This window comes from Chinchilla lanigera, unplaced genomic scaffold, assembly GCF_000276665.1.
Source record: "Chinchilla lanigera isolate Chin_1 unplaced genomic scaffold, ChiLan1.0 scaffold00020, whole genome shotgun sequence".
Lineage (NCBI taxonomy): Eukaryota > Metazoa > Chordata > Mammalia > Rodentia > Chinchillidae > Chinchilla > Chinchilla lanigera.
Window position 1 is genome coordinate 24571555 of NW_004955421.1, and position 14829 is coordinate 24586383.

The window sequence follows — 14829 nt, forward strand, 5'->3', positions numbered from 1 at the left end:
TAATACAATAGTATTAGTACGTAAGCACTTACAGATGTCCCTGAGAGGAGAAGAGGGGCCGCTCTGGCTTTGCAGCAGGTCTGTAACGTCATATAAGGTCTTCCCTCTGCGCTCAGGGGTTCTTATTTGTGCGTTCAATCAAGGGAGCCTGGAAAATATTATTTAAAAAGTTGCATCCATATTGAACACATACAGACTTTTCTCCTTTGTCACTGTTCCCTAAACAGTGCAGTGTAACAGCGATTTACATAGCATTTCCATTGGTTTAGGTGTTACAAGTAATCCAGGGATGATTTAAAGTCTGGGGCAGGATGTCTGCAGCTTGTGTGCAAATCCTTCACCGTGCCGTTTTGTGTGTGGTACCTGAGCACCTGCAGATTTTGGTTTCTGAGGTGGAGCGGTGTCCTGGGACCTGCACTCCTGCTGATACTGACAGCTATTTAACTAATTTCTCTTCTCAAAAAATCTAATCTCCTGGTACCGGAGAAAAACCAAAAAAAAAAAAAAAAAAAAAAAAATCTAATCTCACTAATCTAAGTTCTCTTACCAATTGTCAGATAGCCATCAGTAGCCCATTCTGCAGGTAATCTAACTGAGGCTTTGAGAGAGAAGAAAGGTGCTTATGCTTACACATTCAATGAGTGTAGCTTTGCTCCTACACAGCCTCTTCTGCTTCCAGAATTCTTTCTTTCTTCTGTTATCTCTTGCCTCTCAAAAAGTCAGAATCTGGGTGTTCTAACCATCCTTCAGGCAAACCAAACATTTGGGTAGTTTATATGAGTGCTTTGCAAGTGTTTGTTGAATGAATAAATCAGAGAAATGGTATTTATCCAATTGTAGTATGCTGCAGTTGGAAGGCCAAGAGTAATTGTTGTACATCTAAGAAATCTGTATTAAGGGGTTATTGTTACACTTTTATGAGTGATAATGCTTTTCCGGCTACACTTGAAAAAGAGCCCTTATCTTTTGGAGATATGCTCTGAAATGTCCGTAGATAAAATGATAGAATGTCTGATGTCCACTTCTAAAATGATGGGGTGGAAGTGGACAGTTTAGATTAGACAAGCTTGATCCGAGTCCGATAAGGGAACACTTGACTGTGGACACAGGGCTCATTTTATTATTTTATCTTGGTTTGGTGTCCATTTAAGCTCTTTACAGGAAAAAGTTAAAGATACTAATGTTTCAATGGGCTGCATGCACAAGGGGGAGGAAGACAGCGGTGGAAGTAAAAAGAAGGGCGCTGTATTGTATGCGTGCACCAGCTCCTGACGGTGGACGTGGTCCTTACAGCAGTCCTGCAGATGTGCGCTGATAATAACGAAGTACAGGAAATAGAAGACATTCAACACAGGGTGGTCTCCCCTAATTTTTTGGGTTTTGCTTCTTAAAGGTGATTTTCTTGTTTTTACCAGGTGATTACAGAGCACAGCTCTAAGGGATGCTGTTTACTATGGCCTTTACTTTTACAAAGATCACTTTCTTGTTTTTTTTTTTGTTTGTTTGTTTTGTTTTTCTTCTGGTACCAGGAATCGAACTCATGACCTTGCGCTTGCCAGGGAGGCGCTTTAATGCTGAACTAAGTCCCCAGCCCCAAGATCACTTTCTTGATACAGACAGAAAGGCCAGTTCTCCTAATTTACTGCATGAACTTGAGTGAGGGGTGGCCTTTTTACATGGCTTTCTCACCTGGAAATGAGAGAATTGGGTTAGAAAATATTTGAAATTCTTTCCATTTCTAAAATTCTGTGACTCTGATTAGCCACTGAAGTGCTGTCAGCTCACTGGTGAGCTGTTGAATCAGCAGCTGCATTCTGGATTCAAAGCACAATCCCCGGCACACCCTGGATCCCGCAGTAAAACCATCTCAGTCTGAAACTGCCTTTTGGGCAGATCACATGTCCAGGTGATCTGCAGGTTAATAGTTCACCTAGTTTGCAGTTATGCTTTTCACCCAGGGCTGTAAATTTTGTATACAAACAACTGGTTATCTGGAAGAAGGTTCTTTCCCCACCCCATAAGAGACTGAATTAAACTGTAATACAACCAAAATGAAAAGCCCTTCCTTCCCAACAGTCAACTGGTACTGTCCTCAGGAAGCTGCTCTCCATGGTTAAATCTTAGTTGAATTTACTTACTCAGAACAGCCTTACAGCGGGGTGTGGTGGCACATGCCTATGATCCCAGCACTTGAGAGACCGAGGCAGGAGGATTGCCTTGAATTTGAGACTGTCTGGGCTACATAATAAGATTAAGGATACTGTGAACTACAGAGTGAGAACCTGTCTCAAAAAACCACAAAACCAAAAAAACCCAAAACAAAACCTCCAATCCCTAGCCTTTTCGTTCATTCCAACCAAGTGTTGAATGGACAGACGTCTAACTTCTGTGGAACCGGGTGGAAGCCAGTGCCGGCGTGGAGGTGAAAGGGTGCACGGCTGCACAGTGACATTCTCACACGCGCTCACAAGGGAGCAGACCCACGTCTCTGGGGATGCGACTTGATACACTGTGTCCTCAGGTGTCCCTCGCTGAGCGTGTACCGACCGGGTCCCCACCTGCAGAGGAATACCGCGGACCAGGAGACACCGCAGCACATCCTCATGAATTTCCGACACCCATCAGACACTGTGTAGCCCAGAAGACGTTTGTATGGGAGCAGGCACTGGTAGAATCAGGATTTAGGATTTTTCTATACTTCAAGTCCATCGGGTGCAATGGGCCTTACTGTGACAGTTTACCGTGTATTTAGTATTAAAAATAGTCTTATGAGTGTTGGTACTCAGATACCAACTTACCTTTTCCTTATTCTTGGTATTAACTCTGATTTTTAGATTTCCAGCAAACTTGGCATAAAATAAGACACTTTCCTAAAAATCCCCAGAAACCTCTCGTGTTGAGCGGTGTGTTTTAGTGCACACGGTTCTCTTCATGGTGTTTTTTAGCAGCCCCTTCAGTGAGGGTTTTCTTCAGGTCAGCTGAGAGCGGCGAGTTGGCCATAACTGGGCCCAGGAGGAGCAGGGATGAGAGGCCGGGTAGTCAGGAAAGCCCGAGGCCTTCATTTATCTGCAGGCCGTGGGTGTCCGCCTTGAGGGCCGAGCTCAGGTGATGCTCAACCGCGGGCCCTACGCCAAACAGGCGCCTGAGCTTCCTAACACGGAGTCGCAGAGACTTGCTTAGAAAGACCTCCTTCACCAGGCTTGGGGGCCACGCTGGTGATCCCCGCCCTGGGGAGGATCGCTGCGAGTTCGAGGCCAGGCTGAACTGCACAGGGAGGCCCTGTCTCAAAATCAAAACAAAACGACAAAAATCCAAACAAATACATTCTTTACAAGTTTATAGTATAGAAATTAGAGATTAAAGATACTGTAAAACAAAGTTGAAATATCTGCACTCCTTTCATGGAGAAATAACCCTTGGGAGTGTGTGTGTGTGCATGTGTGTGTGTGTGTGTGTGTGTGTGTGTGTGTGTGATATAATTTATATCATATTCTCCAGAGAGCTAACACTTGAAATGCCGTCAATGTATGGAAGCCGCAGACACACCACACACCACACAGAGGGTTCCCAGCACACTTACTTCGTTTCTTTTTTACTTTTAGGTCTTCTCTCTCCACCTCAGCCTCACTGAATTTTCTCCCTAATCCATCCAGCCTCGTCTGCAGTGCAGAACAGCAAGGTACTTGACGCAAACTTTCACACTTTTCTTGAGGCCCCGTGTGAGAACTTACAAATGAAGAACGTTGCTGTGGGAGGTGGGGTCAGCCTTGGCTTCATCATACCTGAACCCAGGCTGACAGGGAGGGGTTAATGCCATCAAGATCGTCATGGAGACTCTTCCTCCTGGAGAGAAAGAAGTGCTTCTTAGGATTAATCTGGGCCACACCTAGGAGGGACAAAGTTCTCAACAATTAGGGCTGTGAACCGAGGAGGAGAAGCAGAGCTTGCACACTGCAAGAAGCACAGCGAGAAGGATGGCAGATCGTCCTCTGAGCCACATGTGAAATGAAACACACCTGGGAAGAATGAACAGGTTGCAATAATGCAAAGTATCACGGTAATGACACTAACTTGAAAGTAGTGATATTACCATTATTGTGTCTTATTAAATTTTCTCTCTTTTTTGAGACAGGCTCTCATTTTGTAGTAGGCTAGCCTTGAATTCCGTGGGATCCTTGTTTAACACAGGGTCATGATGTGTAGTTCAGGCTGGCTTCAAACTTGTGGCAGTCCTCCTGTCTCAGCCTCCTGAGTGCTGGGATTACAGGTGTCCGACACCACTATTAAATTCTTACATCAGGACTATTACTCCTTTGATATTATCATACCTTGAGGGTACTTATGAGACTGGAGTGAAAGACAACCTTTAGAGAGTTAGCACCCTCTAATAAAATGACCTATAACTGAACTTTAAAAGATTTTGAGGGTGAATTTGACCTTGTAGGGAGATAATATAAGGCAACCTGGTGCCTAATAGCTTTGTAGCAACTTGCATTTGCCCGATACGGATCTCTGTCTGTCTCTCTCTGCGTCCATACAATCTGTATTCATGTTAACATGTAAATGCATCGTGTACATTTAATTACTTACAGTCCACAGTTAGAAGATCTAAATTATTTTCTGGTCATCGTGGTATAGATTGTTCCCATACTTCCTGCTGATAAATAAGATTGCCATTTTTCCATTTTAAGTCTTTAACAGTCTTCTTCAGAGATTTAACTCTAAAATACCTTCAAGCTGGGCATGGTGGTGCACACCTATAATCTCAGCACCTGGGAAGCTGAGACAGGAGGATTGCCACAAGTTTGAGGGCCAGCCTGAAGTACATAGCATGACTCTGTCTTAAAAAAATTAAAATAAAATCCCTTCAATAATTTGGTTATATCAACTTTCGTAGTAATAAAATGTCTGCAAATTGAAACAAAAATGAGATAGCACATTTTACTGCTACACTATTGGCAAAGCTTAAAGAAATAACTTCAGTGTAAGAAAGCAAGTCTTTCATTTGTGGCTGGTGGGAATGTAAATTTGTGTAACTTTTCGTATAGCAGTTTGGCACTGAGAGTCAAAGGGCATGAAGGGGCTTGTAGCACAGACCTTGCAGTTCCACTTCTAAGAATGACTCCTCCAGAGGCAGAGACGTGTGAGGGGAAGTGTGCACAGCGTACGCTTGTCACTGTGAAGCTACAGACACAGTCTCCGGGCCTAACAGAGAATCCTGTGCATCGGCCTGATAGACGGCAGCAAGTACAGATCATTCTGCGGAAGAACATTGCCAAGCAGAAGAAGGGTTCATGATATGCTGTTTGGTGCGTACAGCAAATAATAATACACTATTTACTGTATGATTATAATTTTATGGCAGAAATGTATAGGCAGATGGACAATCTTAACTTTATTTCTGGCTAGGATACCCTAATGATTTTGCTTGTCTTCTTTATTTTTTTTAACTTTTGTATTTTCCATAATTTCACTAGTAGACACATTTTAAAATGAGGAAAATATGTTTCATAAAAATTACAGTTTATCAGAAATTGAAGTTTATTTACTTAGTTTCTGAGACAGAGTCTGGCTATGTAGTTCACCCTGGCCTTGAATATGCTCTGTAGTCCGGAATAGCCTCAAACTCATAGCAGTCTCTCTGCTTCAGCCTCCTGGAGGGCACACCCCACCCAGCTTTACTTTTTAAAATAAACTCCATTCATTGTATTGATCTTTGGGAGTAACATATGATCAACACTTGTCACATGTTCACAGTAAGCAAACCTTACCAATATAGTCATACAGTTACTACTGTTACACATGGACGTCATTATATAGCTGTATAGAATGTCCATACATTAATGTCAGATCCTGTCCTGTGGATATAACACTGTGCTTTAAACAACAGACAGCTGTATGATACTGTTAGTGCTTGACATCTTATGAGGTGCTTTTCCAGAGATGATTCTACTGAGCTTTCAGATAAGCACATGCACAAGGCGTTCACACCATGCTATGGAGGCAGCAGGAGAGGCTAGCAAACCTCAGCCACCTGCTTCATTTCTCTAACTGAGGGTGGAGGCGGGGACATCACAAGTTTGAGCCCAGCTTTGGCAGATTAGCAACATTAGTGAGGTCCTGTCTCAAAATAAAAGCTTTGGAAGGGCTGGGGATGTGGTTCCACCCCCCAGACCGAGGAAGAGAGAATCTGCGTTTGACCTCCACTGGGCGTTCCCACCGCAGCCCATTGTTTGCTTTGTGCAGCTGCCTGGGACAAGGCTCAGCCTGGACCGTTGAGCCTCCTCCTGTCATGGTGAGTACCTCCCGCATTCTAGGAGAGCAGCCGATCCTTTTCTCCAGCCAGAATGTGGAAGAAGACAGGCCCGTCTGCATCCTGCCTCCTCTTCCTTCTTGTAGATCTTTGCTCAGCTATGATGGTGAAGTCTCTGGGGTTGTTGCCATGAAAACTAAAGGAAAGGAAGAAATACAGTCCCCTCCCGTATCTGGCAGCGTTCTCAGAGGACAGCAGAGTGACAGGTGCAGCAGACAGGAGGGACAGACTTCCCCGGGCAGGTGTGAGTCAGGAAAGGGGCTTGCGGTCCGCTCATCGGCTGCTCTTATACACGCATTTTCCTTTTGTTTCTTTATTCTTAATTTTAAACTTTTTTTTTAAGACAGGGTCTTCATATGTAGTCCTGGCTGGTCTTGAACTCACTGTGTATAGCTCAGGTTGGCCTGAAACTCTGGGTGATCCTCCTGCCTCAGCCTCCCTAGTGCTGGGATTACAGGCATGCACCACTGTGTCTGGCTACATTTTCCTTTTAGAGATAAAGCTCAAGGTTTATGTGTATGTACCAATTCCCTACCATGGGTGTAAGCGTTATGTACTGTTACGTATATTAATAAAAGTTCTACAACCATTAAAAAAGTAGAGATGAAGCCCCCAGGTTGGCATGCATTGAAAATCACCCAAGGGGAACTCCACCTGAGTCGCTCCCCCTGGAGCTCCTGATTCAAGGAGGTCCACGCTGGGGCCTGAACCTCTCCTTCCCTCCCCTCCCCCTACTCTCCCTCTCTTCTTCTTTCTCCCTCCTCTCCCAAAGTTTTTTTGAGATAGGGTCTTGCTGTGTGTCCTGTGTGAACTCACGATCCCGCCTCAGCCTCTCAAATGCTGGGATTACATTCAAGTCTTCTTTCTGAGACAAAATTTCAAAAAAAAAAACTTCAACTCTCAATTAAGAAAAGTTTCTAGCAGGGTGTGGTGGCACACACATGTAACCCTAGCACTTGGGAGGCTGAGGCAGGAGGATCACTGTGAGTTCAAGGCCAGTCTGAACTGCATAGTGAGACCCTGTCTCAAAAAGACCAAAAAAAAGAGTTTCTTTCTAAAACTCTTGGAGCTCCATTCTTAGTATGACTGTGTATTAATATAATGAGTAAGTGGAGGGCTGGTCAATTTTCTGTATTGGTTTTTTGATGTGACATCCCCCTCTCCCCCCCCACCCCCCGATTTAATTCTGTGGTTTATACAGTGCTACAGATTCTTGCCTGTGAAAATGTATCAGTGAATTTTTGCAGTTGTTTTGTTTTGTTTTTTTGAGACAGGGTATTGCTTTGTAGCCCAGCCTGGCCTTGAACTCACAGTGACTCTCCTGCCTCAGCCTCCCAAGTACTAGGGTTGCAGGCAGGCACCACCATGCCTCACAAATGAGCTTTTAAAACATGAGAGAAACTCTGGCTTTTTGAGACATCAGGGAAATCTCTCAAGCAATGCATAAGTCTGTGCTTCCCTGATCAGATCAGCCAGGCAGCAATCCAGAACCTGAAACTCACCTTACGGAAAGTCTTTGATGGCGTCTGTCATCAGTGACAGGAGGTATTTTTGGTGTCAGGTTAATTTCCGAGAGTTGCAAGGAATCTTACTGGACGCAGTTAGTGATTTCTGCATCTATGACAATCTTTGGCCAAGATTTAGCTTAAGTGAACTGCAAGTTTTGTCTTCTCTCTGTGAGCGTGGCACAGGGTGAAAGCTCGGCCATGGAAGCCCATAAAATGTTTTGGAGCTGGGGTGGTGGTGCACACCTGCAATCCCAGCACTCGGGAGGCTGAGGAAAGAGGATAGCCGTGAATTCGAGACCAACTTGGGCTACATCGTGAGTTCAAGGCCAGCCGGAACTGCATAGTGAGACCCTGTCTCCAAAACATCCAAAAGAAAGAAAAGAACGACGTGGAGGCTGTAAATGAGATGTCCTAAGCTATTTAGTGAGAGGCTGTCTGAAACAAACACAACAAAATAAAACAAGACAAAACACCCTGCAACAAACAAACAAAAATACACTAATCTGTAAAGAACCACGAGCAAAATTTATTTCTTTAATAATGTGACACAAAATGCCAGTGGTAACCCACTGGTTGGTGTTTGTTGATCCATAGCTTGGGTATAAAATGGTCAAGCATGCCTCCCTACATTCAAGGAGAGTCATAAATGTCTGGGCACAAAGACTTTTTGGGAGGGCACCACCTTCCCAAGATGCTCCTGCACTGGCGGGTTCGGATCACCGCTGTGCTAGTTGGATCACATGACATCGCCCGAATTTGGGTGGGACACGATCCTGTCGTCAGCTGGCAATGTGGTCGAAACATCCAGTGATACAGTTTGGTTCCCGGAATGATTCCTTGCGTTTCCTGTTTGCTTGATGCATACATTCTCATTTCCTAATACCTCTGAAGTAAGACAACTGGTTTCTGCTCTGATCGTGATGTGCAGTCCGAAGCTATGGCACAAGCCCTCAGCCGTGGCCAAGTGTGTGTGAAGTGTGGGAATGTTACACGAAAGTAGAGCTTGGTGTGTTCATTTGTCTTGTTATGATTAAAAAGAGCGTTGGCTGCCATGATCAGGAATGACCTGCCTCATGCTTTAAAACCTATACACTCTAGGAAGCCCTAGGGAGATATAACCAGGTTTCCAAGGGTTGGTTGTCCTGAAAGCATCTGGCATTTGTCTTTGCTGTGCGCTGCGACAGCCCCTCCCACCTGACTCCTTGAAAGTCCCGGAGATATTTTATGCACTGGGCACATCGTAGGTTTTCAGTCTTTGTTCATTTGTTGTGACTTCATCCGCGGAAAGAGCGGCCTGCTCTGAGGGCTCACTGCTCTGTGAATGAAGAGACATAAGTTTGAGAATAAAGGAGACAGACAACTGGGAAAAAGTAAGCGGCCTATTTGGAATCATGCAGAAAAATTGAACTTGAATATATGTATCAGTACTCCTCAGTCTTTTTGATGTTAGCATACTGGCTTTACTCTTAAAATTTTTCAAAATGCTTTTCTTTATGTGTGTGACCTCTGTGATAGTTACTCTTTTAGAAACTAAAAACAGGACCCTTTCAAAATATTTATTTAAAAATGTATTTAAATGTCACTGTAATGAATCCTTGACATATTAGCACGTCACATTTTTTTAAAAAATAAGAATTAATCTCAGTCTCCTAAGTAAAGCAAAGTTAGCAAGAAGCATGGCCTCATTTTACATTTGAACACCAGTCTTTGTTCTCTGATTCAGACAGAATAGCGGATGTCCGTGTCTGTTCAGTCTTCAGTGGCCTCACAAGTATGCAGTTGGTAAAGGGTGGACTTCTGATTCCCCTGGAAAGATTCCAGGGGTCCCCCAGAACTTGTCAGACCATACTTTGAGAACCGCTGCTCAATTTGGAAGCAGAATTTCAACTGTGAACTCCTTGTAGAGAAAACATTCAAAACTTGATCTACGGGTCAACAGGGTTGTATTATGTTCACGGGAAAACAGAATTTTGCACAATTATCCGATTTGCCTAGACGGCTCCTGGGAGCTCTACTTTGACTCCTGGTCACATTCCTTCTTGTAACTTTGGTTGATCTTGTGAACTGCCGTCCTCCACTGAGGGGAACAGCAGGAACGTCTCGAGCTACTACTCTCAGTGCTTGTGTTAATTATCACTCCGCAATCTCCAGAAATAGTTGTTGCCTGTCATTTAAAGAAATGACACAACTCTCTTGGCTTCTTTGAGGGTTCCTCTCCTGTGGGTCTCACACCTCTGCTCTGATGAAACAGTCCAGGTCTGCTCCACTCTTCACCCAGATAGAGTGTGGACAGTGGCGAGTGGGTGGCGTATCTGGTCACACTGTCAGCATACTCAGCTCCTGGAGACGACTCTCTGGTTAGAGTTTAATGAAGATACTTTTCAGGGTTCTGTTATTGGCCTGAAATAGCAGCATCAAAAAATGCCAGTTGTATTTGGGTGTTAAAAATTTCCAAGTTCAGTTAGGTGTGGTGATACACACTTGTAACTCCAGTATTTTGGGAGGCTGAGGCAGGAGGATTGCAGGTTTGAGCCCAGCCTGGGCAATTTAACAATTTGATGATAGTTTGTCTCAAAATAAAAAAAGGAGCGGGGTCTAGGGGTGTAGCTCAGTGTTCAACCCTAGTACCACAAAACAACAAAACAAAACAAAACAAAATAAAATGAAACATTATTCTGAGCTTCCTTGGTTGGAAATCCTGTAGCACTTTTTGCCTATGTATAGTAATGCAAACTATCTCTTTAAATTTGTCTACTTCTAGGCTTCTGATAAGGCAAAAGACCCTAAGGAACACACACACACACACACACACACACACTTTCCACAGTGTTGGAAAAACCAAAAGAATTTGGAAAATCCTGAAAGTAGAAGAGAAAGAACAGAATATTGACCTGCATGTATCACATTTTCTAAATCCAGTTTCCTCCATCGACTGCATTATGAACTGAGTGCAGTTTTGAATGGCTGATCGAAACAGCAAAAATCTAGCCTTGAATTTACAAGGCTTAACCTGAGGCATTCATTTGATGAACAAATGAATACATTAATTAATCAGCTATAAAGTGAATTCCTTTATCCTGTCCCTGTGAAGATGGAAATAGAATGGATCTATAACTTTTAATGGTGTTAGGGATCAGCCCAGGGTTTTCATACTGAGCTACATCACCAGTCGTTTTTATTTGAAATAAGTTTTTGATAAATTGCCCAGGCTGAGCTTGACTTTGAGATGCTCCTGCCTCACCCTCCCAGGGTGCTGGGATTAGAGGTGTGTACCATCATACCCGACTGGTTCATAACTTTGTAGTTCAGCAGGGAGATGCTTGTGTTTAATCTATTGTTTTAAATCAGAAGGTTTTATTTAGTGGTGATTCTACAGACAGCTATTTCTTTCGAGGAATATTTCACATTGGCAGTTTCTTTGTCCTTCAGCTGACAAACATGGTTTAGCAGCTGTCTACCGAGGATCCGTGCTTTAGAGCTAGCGATGTAAAGAGGAGGCGGAATTCAGTCGCTCGTGATCTAAGCAGGGAAGTGAAGAGGCAGGCAGAGGCCCTTCTGGGAAGAGACAGGAGGCCGTGCCTGTCTTTCCTGTCCCTGGAAGGTCAGGAAGGCTTTCCAGGGCAAGGAACATGGTCCTAGAATCTTGTCGCAGGGGAGTCTGGTGGACGGCCGGCCAGATCTGCTGGAGGAGCCATGAGCTCAGAGGGCAGAGCGTCACTCAGCGTCTGATTGCAAGTGACGGCCTGGTTGAAGCCAAACGGTGTGAGTGGCTCCCGCGCGGAGGTCCGGTTTCAGGAAGAACTCGATTCGTGGTGCGGCTCGTCAGCTTGTTCTCCCTGTGTCCTCCTCCTCGCTCTGCCTGTCATCTGAGCTGTGCTCGTGTCTTTGAGTTCAGATAGGTTTGGGGCTCACAGTGAGGGCGAGGGGGACCCTGGAGGCTTCGGTGTGATGCACCCAGGGGCAGATTCTTGCTGTGCCCGGTCTTTTCCTATGGCGGAGACATGGGTGTCTGCAGCTTGACCACAGTGAAGCGGGGGAGGAGCAGTTTGCCTGAAGGAACAGCAGGTCCTGGAGGCTGGGTGGTTATACGCACAGAAGACGCTTGGCCACGAGATTGGACTCCAGCCCCAAGACCTGGACAAGGATCTTTCTTAGAATTAGGACTGCCCTTCCTGCAACCTGGTTTAGGTATTTACTTACGCAGTTTTGTACTTTACTAGTCTTTTTTTTTTTTTTTTTTAAAGAGGATTTTGTCTTATTTTAGGCAATACAATCTTGTCAAGGAGAGTATAGCTGAAGTCTTCCTTTAGAACAGCGCATATCATAGTTTAAGTCTCTCTGGTTTTTGAGATGAGTTCCTGCTGTCTTGTCTAGGTTGGCCTCAAACCTCTGGGCTCAAGAGATGTTGCTGCCTCAGCCTGCTGAGTAGCTAGGACTATAGATGCACACCATAGTGCCTGGCTAAATCCTGTTTATATCTTGAACATTTTTGTGCAGCAAAGGTTTGGTCAAGCAAATAGAAAGGAAAAATGGCAGGAGGGTAGCAGACGTGAAGTGGAGGAGAGAGACTGGCCCTACCTCCGTCCTTGTGACTACGGTCAGAAGGGAGACTGTGGGTTCTGATGATCAGGGACTTGCTTGTTTTATACAAAAGCCCAAAATGGGGATCATTACCCAAGTGTTGGGGTTGAGAGGGGGAGAGGGAGACAGAGAGAGAGAGTGAGGGAGAGAGAGAAGCAGCAGTCTGGGTTAGGTCCAACTAAAAAGGAAGTTAGCAATCTTCTGGACATGTGATAAGATGGAGATAATTCTATTTATAGAATTTATCTTCGGGGAAACACTGCATCAGTCAGGAGCTGTTGGTGGCAAAGGCCAGGCTGAGGTGGTGGCTGAGCTGCCTTCAAAGCTGTGTGCGCAGTGAACGCTGTGCCCTTGGACGCTCCCAGTGCCCCGTGAGGTAGGCGGAAGACCCCACAGCGCTCAGCCTCCCGCCCACACGCGCGCCCAGCAGAGCTTCCGGAGCGCGGCGCGGGCCCCACCATTAACCCTGCCACACTCGAGCGGCTCAGGCAAACCCTGCAGCTCTTGTCCAGGGCGTCTTCCTGTTTGGGCGCCCTGTGTAAATTTGTTGGAACCAGGGCAGCGGTCCTGGAGCTCTGACTTACTGGACATCTGTGTCTTTGGTGAATTCTGGAAAATAAATTGGGTGCACCGCACCAGGCAGCCTTCACGACAAGGTCCGGACCGTGTTCGTCACCTTGTGACTTCAGAAATCAACAGGAGTAATTACATGCAAAGAATAAAAGCAACACAAGCACTAGCTGCTCACCGAGCCGCAGAAGCCCGGCTAATTCCAGGGGGCTCTTGCAAGTGCGGTCTCGTTTCACGGCTGCGCCTTCGGCAGGCGGCACCTCCCCGGGACGCGCGGTCGGAACCGCAGCTTCCCGCTCTTCCGAAGCCCTTGCAGGCCGCGACGTTCCCTCCGTGGGTGTCACCGGGTCTGTCTCTGCTGCCCAGTGCCACGTGTCCCCCTTATCATGCATGAAGGTCAGCTGTGATGGGGTGCGGTGTGCCGTGCCGTGTCCCCGCGCTCAGCCCTCACCGCCCCGGCCGCTGTCCGTCCGTCCTGCGTGGTCCTCGGGGGCGGAGGCGGCCTGCCCCGCACTGGCTGTGACTGGGCTCGTTTCGCGTTGGAGGGATTGCGCACTGCCCAAGGCCACGCCTTCTGCTTCGTGACCTGCGCTGGTGCTGGCTCTGAGGCTTTCTGCAATTGCTAAGGCCGTGGCTCGTCAAACTTCCTTGACCACAGCCCACAGAAAGAAATTCATTTTATACTGTGCCCAGCACACACACACACACACACACACACACACACACACACACACGCACACATACCTACATACACACGCGTGCGTGCGCATACACACACACGCGCACGCGCGCGCACACGTAACTGAAAGGGAAGCTTCTTGGAACAATTACCCCCCTTACTGCCCAAGATAAACTTCTGATTCTCTCTTTCCCTCCTGTCCCGCCTTTCTCTTTCCCCTTCTCTCCCCCTTCCCATTCCATTCAGTTCCATTTCTAAAAACAAAACTGATTTCTCAATTCACTGATGAGTCAAGACTCCTGGTTTGCAAAACATGGCTCCGAGGCTAGCCCCTGCGAGGCGCTCAGAGCGTAGAGCCACCTCCAGCCCACTTCCGGTCTCTGGGACGCACCTCTGCCAGCCCCAGGAGGAATGACTGGCCAGGTGATGTCATTTCTTCTCGGTAGGACCCAGTATCTGCGGCATCTCCGTGGTTCCACTGACTCTTTTCTAATCACCAGCCTGGAAGGAACTATTTATATATTCCTTCCCTCTGAGTTTGTCAGAGAGGTCATCTGGACAGCTGTAGTCACAGAAACCCAGGACTTGACATGTTATTTCCCTGACAGATTGTTTTCCTGGCCTTAAACTCATAGGTATCATTTATTTATTTATTTATTTATTTATTTATTTATTTATTTATTTATATTTTGAGATGGATTTTTGCTGTGTAGTTCAAGCTAGCCTTGAACTCACTGTACACCCAAAGCTGGCCTTGAACTCACGGCAATCCTCCTGCCTCAGCCTCCCAAGTGCTGGGACTACAGGCATGTGCCACCATGCCCTGATTCATAGATATTTTTTAATAGTCAAATGCTATTTGCTTAATATTTTTTGGTAATTATTAGAGCACCTTATAATTACTAACATTTACTTGTACCAATTGTTTACAAAACCATCATTAAGGTTGACAAAAATCCACTTTCAAGCAGTTAGTCAGCAGATGGTTCTCAGTCCTATTTGCCTCTAACCAGATTTATAAATTTGATAGGTTCTTGGACATTTGTTTCTTTTCTTCATTAGCTTCTTCATACATGCCAAAGGCCAATGTTATCAGTAACCTGAGCTTTATCATACTTAAGGTAACTAGAGAAACTACCCAGGTTTCACTGTGATAGGAACTGCCACTGTCTACCCAA